Source organism: Phalangium opilio, unplaced genomic scaffold (assembly GCF_054372755.1).
Source record: "Phalangium opilio isolate 3A_F unplaced genomic scaffold, DU_Popi_V2 ptg000352l_1, whole genome shotgun sequence".
Taxonomy (NCBI): domain Eukaryota; kingdom Metazoa; phylum Arthropoda; class Arachnida; order Opiliones; family Phalangiidae; genus Phalangium; species Phalangium opilio.
Genome location: NW_028324228.1, coordinates 2470115 through 2479458, shown reverse-complemented (window position 1 = coordinate 2479458; position 9344 = coordinate 2470115).

Below are 9344 nucleotides of genomic sequence, written 5' to 3'. Positions count from 1 at the left end.
GGGGGTGAAACCATTTGGTTCACCGATGGCTCCAAGACTGATTCCGGCGCTGGCGCCGGCTATTACTGTCAAACCACAAGGGTCGGCTTTTCTGCTTGCCTGGGCACCTTCGCTAGTGTGTTCCAGGCTGAAATTGCCGCGATCTGTTATTGCGCAGATTACTGTATTAACAAAGGGTATACCGGACGGACTGTGAGAATTTATTCTGACAGTCAGGCTGCCCTGAACGCTCTGAACCAGTGTCAGATTTCTTCTCAACTGGTGCGTAGCTGCCTCGACCTGCTAGCGCGACTGGCATCCTGCAACAGGGTTCTGCTGTACTGGGTGCCAGGGCATAGCGGATATTATGGCAATGAGCAAGCCGATAGATTTGCGAAAAGGGGTGCGGAGGCCAAGCTCTTGGGGCCGGAGCCGGCCGTCCCCATCCCCTACAGGCACGTCAAACGGTGTCTGCATGACAGGTTGACTGTCATACAAAATCAGCTCTGGCACAGCATGGAGGGCCAGAGACAGACAAAGTTGTTTGTCGATGGTCCCTGCAGGTCTCGTGCTAGGGACCTAATTTCGCTCGGCAGATGGGATATTAGGCTGGCCACCGGTCTTTTGACCGGGCATTGCCGGCTTAATAGGCACCTCCATCTGATGGGTTTTGCCGACGACCCTCTCTGTAGGTCGTGTCAGGAGATGGAAGAAACATCCGCCCACGTACTTTGCGAGTGCGACTACTTCGCCTCGCTTAGATTAGAATATTTTGATTCACACACCCTGGAACCCTCGAGGGTCTCCTCTCTCACGGTGGAGCGAATTCTTAGCTACGCTGCAGCTACAGGCCTATTCAAGGCCTGATTACGAGGATGCACAATATGCCTTTGGCATCGGTGCTAGGGCGCGTACCCTCCTCATCAACAATAATAATAATAATACTGGCTTCTAAACACCACCATCACCAACCATCATCTGGCCTTTTGTCCATCTCACATGAACACCAGTCTATACATACTGGCTTCTAAACACCACCATCATCCGGTCTTTAGTCCATCCACATGGACACCAGTCTGTACGTACTGGCTTCTAAACAACACCATCTTCTGGTCTTTTTATCCATCCCACATGGAAACCAGACTGTACATAATGACCTCTATCTCCATCATCATCGTTAGGGCTAAGACATACGCGGCGATCGGCTAGGGTTACAAGAAACGTCTAGCCTCCCAATAGCGGGGCTTCCACAAAGGTTCACGCAATTTCGCTGCACTTACCTTACCTATAGCTGCAATCCGTAACCTTTGTATACTACCTATTTGAGTAAAGCGTGCAATGCTAAATATTGCACTACATATATTAAAACAATTCTTTTAAAACACTTGGATAATTTAAACAGTTAACATAATTTAAACAATTAAAATAAATAAAAGTAAGAATTAAACTTTAAATAAATAAACAAACATGGGCTCTAAATTTGAACAGTTAACATAAATAAATAAACAAACATGGGCTCTAAATTTGAACAGTTAACATAAATAAATAACTCTATATCATAAAAGAAATATCTTAAATGCTCTATTTTGATCTTGAGAAATGTCGGATGCTGGCATTCGACACGTGTCAAGGTTAAAGGGTCGCTTAAAGAAAAGGTGTGTGTATGACCTTGTGGCCAGAGGCCTGCACTTACCCCTTCTCATAATAATACCTTTACATTTTAAAACCTGTCAAAACACCCCCATTACAAAATTCCAAAATGTCACGTAGCCCCCGAATAACATTTTAGAGGTGAGCCCCAAACAGAAGAGAGTAGAGAAAAACTATCAACGGACAAAGACGGACGGTTCGGAGTTTTAGCCGATGGGTACTTCGCGTTCATAAAAATGTCGTCGGACAGGCGCGCAACTTTAGTACTTAGAAATAACATCCGTAATCCGTATCCAGTAAAACCCTTGTGATGAGAGAATTTCCCACACCAACTAATCTGAAACAATTAAGACGTTTCCTAGGGATGGCGTCGTACCATCGACGTTTCGTGAAAGATTTTTCCAAAATTGCTAGTCCCTTAAATGAACTACTAAGAAATGATACCCCGTGGAAATGGTCTGATAAACAACAAATGGCATTTTTAAACTTAAAAGATCAATTATCTACTGCCCCGGTGTTAACTTCACCCGATTATAATTTCCCATTTATAATACATACCGATGCTTCTAACGTTGGACTCGGTGCTGTATTATCCCAAAGAATAAATGGAAAAAGACACGTCGTACAATACGCGAGTAAATCGCTCAGCGCTACCGAGCGCAAATATTTAACAACAGAGAAAGAATGTATGGCGGTAGTATGGGCAGTAGAAAAGTTTCGACCATATATCGAAGGAACCAGGTTTGAGGTATATTCAGACCATAGTGCCTTGCGTTGGCTTTACACCGCGCCAGATCCCACCGGTAAATTTGCTAGGTGGAACGCAAAATTACAGGCATTTGACATGATAATCACCCATATACTCGGTAAAGAAAATCAAGTCGCGGACGCACTTTCGCGAATATCTGAACAAGACCCAGGGTATAACAATGAAGCGGCAGAAGGGGTTTTAGCAACAATAAGATCTACCCGAGTAGATAGCCCCTCCTGTGTGCTTTATGATAAGGAGGAAATAGAAAAATATCAAACTGAAGATTATCAACTTGGTCCTTTGATAAAATGTCTAAATAACAATTTACAAATAGAAGATATTAAAGATGCCAATATAAAGTCATACGTGATCAAAATGATCCCTCTTTGTGAGGTTAGAAATAACCTATTATACCAAGATACCGGAAAGTCGGAACATGGTTGGGATAGTTTAAAAATAATTATACCAGATCCATTAAAAGGGAGAATTCTCCATATATGCCATGATATACCCTCTGCTGGGCACTTTGGGGTGAAAAAGACTCTTAAAAGAATCCAGAGTCAGTTTACCTGGCCTGGAATGACAGTTGACGTATTAAAATACTGTAAATCATGTGAGATATGTCAAAGACATAAGAAGTCTCCCCAAAAACCAGCAGGGTTAATGAAATCCAGTAATGTTGGAGAACCCTTTGAGGTAATCTCAATAGATTTGAAGGGGCCATATCCCAGAAGTAAACGAGGTTACCGTTATATATTAGTCGTTTCCGACTATTTAACAAAATGGGTTGAAATTTTTCCTTTACGTAAGGCAACCACTAAACCCATTCTAAAACATTTAATAGACGACGTGTTTACTCGTTTTGGGTTACCGTCTTGCATTGTCTCCGATAACGGAGGACAATTTGTCAGTAAGATTTTTAAACAAACAATGGAACAATTAAAAGTTAAACAAAGATTCACATCCCTGTATAGTCCCCAGGGCAATTTAACAGAAAACTTTAATAAAACTATTGGCAAGATGATCGCATCATATGTGTCAGACGATCATCAAGATTGGGACTTAAGTTTACAACAATACGCGATGGCTATGCGTACCGCGGTACAAGAATCAACCGGGTACACACCCGCATTTTTGATGTTTGGTAGAAATATAAGAACTGCTACTAGTGTAATACCCGATAAAATGCCAGATGCCTATCAGGCCCCTGATGCTTCAAAACAATATGCTCTGCAATTAATTCCAAAGGTACACAAAGCCATAGCGAAAGCGCAGAGTAATATCAAAGAAGCTCAGATTACACAAAAACATTACTATGACAAAGGTCATAGAGATTTTGAATATGAAGATGGTGATTTGGTCCTTCGAGCCACTCACTACCTTTCAGATGCCACTGAAAAATTTTCGCGAAAGCTAGCTCCGAAATTTGACGGTCCTTTTAAAATTGCCCACAAGTTATCAAAATTAACGTATAGGTTGGAAACATTGAATAAGAAACGCCTTCGGGGTACTTATCATGTTTCCCAATTAAAACCATACAATAAAAGGAATACTTTTATCCTCAAAGATAACGATCTGGGACAATTTAGTGACAGTGAGTCAGTGGCTGATGATTATAATATTACGGTACCATCTAAAATTGGAGGTCGTACTCTAAGGCCTCGTGACCCAGAAACTGGGTTAGTAAAATCCAAAACTAACTAAATAAAAACAATAAATATCTTGGCGGATGCCTTGCTCATAATTTCTACGAACTATTAATATTTGTGCACAACATGTATATATTGCTTGTATTTTATTTTTTTTTTTGTAAATTTTTTGGCGCCAAACCTTTTCCGTAATTTGATTTTTCTTTAATATGCTTATACCATGTTTGACATTATATTTTGTTACTTTTCAGTTTTTTTTTTTGCTTTGTTTGTCTTATGTTTATGACTTGGGGTCTCACGGGACGTTCGCCTTTAGGTTGGGGAGAGATGCTAAATATTGCACTACATATATTAAAACAATTCTTTTAAAACACTTGGATAATTTAAACAGTTAACATAATTTAAACAATTAAAATAAATAAAAGTAAGAATTAAACTTTAAATAATTAAACAAACATGGGCTCTAAATTTGAACAGTTAACATAAATAAATAACTCTATATCATAAAAGAAATATAATAAACAAACATGGGCTCTAAATTTAAACAGTTAACATAAATAAATAACTCTATATCATAAAAGAAATATCTTAAATGCTAAACATTGTGGAAAAACAAACCACCCAATGGATAAATGCTTTTACAAAAACGTTTCTAACTACTCCACTGGTCGTAATTCTCGTTCCTCCGCCATGTCAAATAAAATAAACATGGGCAACAATAATTTAAAATGCTATAAATGTAATGAATTCGGACACACAAAACCCTTTTGTCCTAATAATAATGATCCTTCGTCATCGGGAAACGAAGAAAGGCCAAACCAGGGTGAGAAATAAGGCGGTGGCACTGGGCAAATGACCAGTTTAAAAATTGCCTTGACCAGTTTATTTATTAAATGCCTGGGGGTCTAGTGGTCACCGTGACCACTTTTTAAATTGCCCTTCTTTAGTAAAAAATAAATTCCCGGGGCACTGTACCAAGGAGTTGTTTTGATGTATATACAATAAAAGTTTACTTGGAGAAGCCTAACACAACAATTAGTCTCCTGTTATATTACTCCATGGTGACATATTGCTTGTAAGCAGCTGCGTTCAGTAGCGCTCAACGGAGGCTCCGTTGAATGCGCATTCGCCACTGAACGATTTTCGGAACTTCCGGTTTGACGTCACGATTGTAAGCGAAGAGGCATCGAAGTCTTCGGCTGTAAGAGCCGATTACTTCGTGGAGCAACGCATTTGTGACGTAGCAGCAATGGAGGAAACTTATCTCGAGAAGTTAATTTGATGGATAATTTAGGAACTATTTATAAAATCGGTGTAGCAGCGACTGAATGCGAATGAATAGTGCCTGTTAATTATTTTATGAAATTTTTTCGATTATATCTATGAAGCTTAAAAAGTTATTGGGGTTTTAAAGCTTAAGCCTTGGCTAAGTTACGGGTCAGAGTTTGCTCTTATTTCGGCTAGCAGGTCCTCGCAAAGGCTCGCATATCCATTTCCATGAACTGTAAGCAGACGATACAACGCAAAGTTTGAAAAAAACCGTTCAGTAGCCTAATACGTCACATGACATCACGTTGATCAACGGAGCTCAACGCGTTTGGTCTCCATTGAGCATTACTGAACGCACCCGGAAAGGGAAAGTGACGGAACGCCGTTATCCGGACCGGACCGGTTAGCACTAGTAGACTAGCTGCGATGTGCATTGTTTTTATGAGTCGTTAGTCTTTCATTGTAAGAGGCTTTAGTGTTTGTAATACAACAAATTTAAGCACTTCAAACCTAGAAAATTCTACTCGTATTAAAATGGAACATGTTTCCATTAAAGGTTCAAAGTTTAATTATTTTTTTAACATATATAAACTAACTTTTGAGTGAGATATAGAAATCAATTCATATGAAACAAATAAACAGTATATAAAACCTAAAACCATTTCAGTGCAGCTCTGACAGTAGTATGTAGAAATATTGAGTGGTCATTGACCAGTTTTTTAATTAAAACCCTTGGGCTCTACTGGTCAAATGACCAGTTTAAAAATTTTCCTTATTTCTCACCCTGGGCCAAACTCAAGCGGGGAGAGTCGGGCCGTATCCAATCAGTAACAAAAACCCCCGAGAAAAGCGTGGAAGGAAAAGAAATACTAAAAACTAAAACTCTTCAACTAGGACTGGACTTTGTAAAAATTTACCTAGGGAACCTTCCATGCTTAGCCTTAATAGATTCAGGTTCCACACATACCGTTATTAATAGTAGTCTTAAAACGTTAATCGAAAATAAGGGATTTAAAACTTTAGAAAAATGTGTTGCATTAAGGCAACCAGATAATTCATTAATCGCTACTGACGGTGCAGTAAAACTTCAGTTTGGGTTACCCCGAAAACAAGTCGAGTTCGAGGCCACCTATGTAAGTGGTATAGGATATGATTGTATCCTAGGAAAAGATATTTTAAAACATGTGGGAATGCTCGTAGATTACGGTAAAAATGAATTTTCTTTCCCAGAAAATATACATACTAAATATTCATTCATATCAGATATCCCTCGAAACATGAACGCTGAACCCAAATTGAATAATTTAAACTCGCCTGTCACTCCCGTGATTGACGAAGAAGGAATTAAAATGGCTTTAAATGAAGCCCCTTTACAAGTAACGGATAAACGTGTGTTGGAACGGTTAGTTAGGAAATATCAGACTATTTTTACGAAAACCCCAGGTAGAACCTCGCTCATAGAGCATTATATTGATGTTGGGGATAGCCGACCTATTTCACGACCCCCATATAGATTTTCTCCTCACAAGCGGTCAATCTTAGACGAACAAATAGATGAAATGTTAGACCAAGATCTCATCGAACCGTGTTTTTCACCGTGGGCTTCCCCCACATTATTAGTACCAAAACCCTATAATATTCAAGAACAAAAAGAAGACTGGCGTATGTGCATTGACTACAGAAATTTAAATAAAGTAACTAGAAAAGATTCATACCCCATGTCACGTGTCGATGATATCTTGGACTCATTCAATAAACCCCAGTTCATTACAAACTTAGATATGAGATCAGCTTATTGGCAAGTCCCATTATACGAACCTCACAGAGATTACGCAGCATTTGTCTGCCACAGAGGCTTATTTAGGCCGAAGGTATTAATGTTTGGGCTTACTAACGCCCCTGCTACCTTTCAGAGACTTGTTAATAACCTGTTCGCCGACCTAACAAATAAAGGGGTATGTGCGAACCTTGATGATCTAATAGTAGCCTCTTCCACTTTTAAGGAACATATCGCAACCCTAGAGGATGTATTTAATAGACTAATGAACGCTGGCTTAACCATCAAAGCTTCTAAAACTCATTTTTGTCGTCCTGAAAGTAAAATATTAGGTCATATAGTATCGAAAGAAGGAATTAAGGTAGACCGAGAAAAATGCTCTATTTTGATCTTGAGAAATGTCGGATGCTGGCATTCGACACGTATCAAGGTTAAAGGGTCGCTTAAAGAAAAGGTGTGTGTATGACCTTGTGGCCAGAGGCCTGCACTTACCCCTTCTCATAATAATACCTTTACATTTTAAAACCTGTCAAAACACCCCCATTACAAAATTCCAAAATGTCACGTAGCCCCCGAATAACATTTTAGAGGTGAGCCCCAAACAGAAGAGAGTAGAGAAAAACTATCAACGGAAAAAGACAGACGGTTCGGAGTTTTAGCCGATGGGTACTTCGCGTTCATAAAAATGTCGTCGGACAGGCGCGCAACTTTAGTACTTAGAAATAACATCCGTAATCCGTATCCAGTAAAATTAAAATAAAAATAAAATAATATTACGATTAAAATCAAGATGGTGCGTGTATGCGCGAATGAAGAAGATATGGTGCGCGGAACGACGACGAAAGAAGACGAAGAAGAACTATGACCATAAGTACTAACCACCCATCAACCTTTTCTATATCATTTTTTTTTTGTATTTTCAATTTAATTTAGTTTAATATAATTCTCGAGAGAATAAATATTTTGGTTTTTGTTTTAAAGTGAAACTGCTAATTTAAAAATCCCAATACCTAAAATATCAATAATAATTCCCCTAGACACAAAATCTCATACAATAGTGAGCCAAAGGAATCGAACCCAAAAAGAAATATTCTTTTTGCATGGGAAGTCATATCTTAAACCAAAAATATAACATATTATATACCGACTTCATTGCAAGCGAAGGAACAGTCGTATGCTTCTTTTCAAACGTCAATATTAGTCAAGTCTCTCAAGAATGATTAATTGTTCTTTTTTAAAACGATGTTACGCTCAATAAGGCGAATAACTAACGAAGAAAATGTTTAATATTAATTATATTTATTTTAGTATTTAAGATAATCTTGTTTCTCAACTCAAAATTAATACGAAAAGGGTTAAAAAGCAGTCTATTTGATTCTCTGTGTGTGTCCGTCCGTTGCTGCACTAGTGCGCCGCGTTAGCAGTCCGCCTTGTATTGATGTGTAAAGAAATCCTATAGAACCTTAATATTCCCTTTTTCCATAATACAAAGTAAATACGATGCCTTTAGTAGTTATGTAGTTTTAAAGCTCTGTTTCATTTTGTTATTCGAAGGATATTTTTTAATATTATTATTTGAAAAGACTATTTATATATTACTTAAGCTATACTACAATTGTTTATAGAATACTCCTTGCTTTAGTGATTACAAGAAGACAGCTAAGGCCTAGACGCAGTCGGTTAAATCAAGTATTATCCGTAATAGGCTTAGTGAACCAAAGAGGAAATAATTGAGACCACAGATGAAGTTAACTATGGGTTTTGATTTTCTTGTCTGTAATGAAGAGACATTAACGGTTCAGAGTGAGCCGAAAGTTAAGTACACGTTTAAATAATAAGATATAGATTTTATAATAGAAGTAAGCACCATTGTGGCAATTGGATCAGTGAAAGGGCTAATCGTAATTGGGTTGTAGTTTCGGAGATTTCACACATTTTATGGTGCGCATTGACTTTCATTGCGTTTAACCACAAATCAGCTTTGGTGATATTTAACGTTTACACTCGTTTGGCAAACTAAGAATATCGTTGAGGTCAAACGAGACAATAGTGTTTATACTGCAATCCAGTTGTTAATGTAGCTATGAGAATATAGGGTTAACAGTTGAGGCGTAGAAAATTGGGCCTTTTCAAACACATAAAGGTTATATCGCTCCTAAAATTATACACTAGATTTCCTGTTTTTTTTTTCATTGACTGATTTCCATGTGTCCAAGACATATCTTTATTGGGTGTAAAATGTGTTCTGCTTTACTGTACATTTGCTATG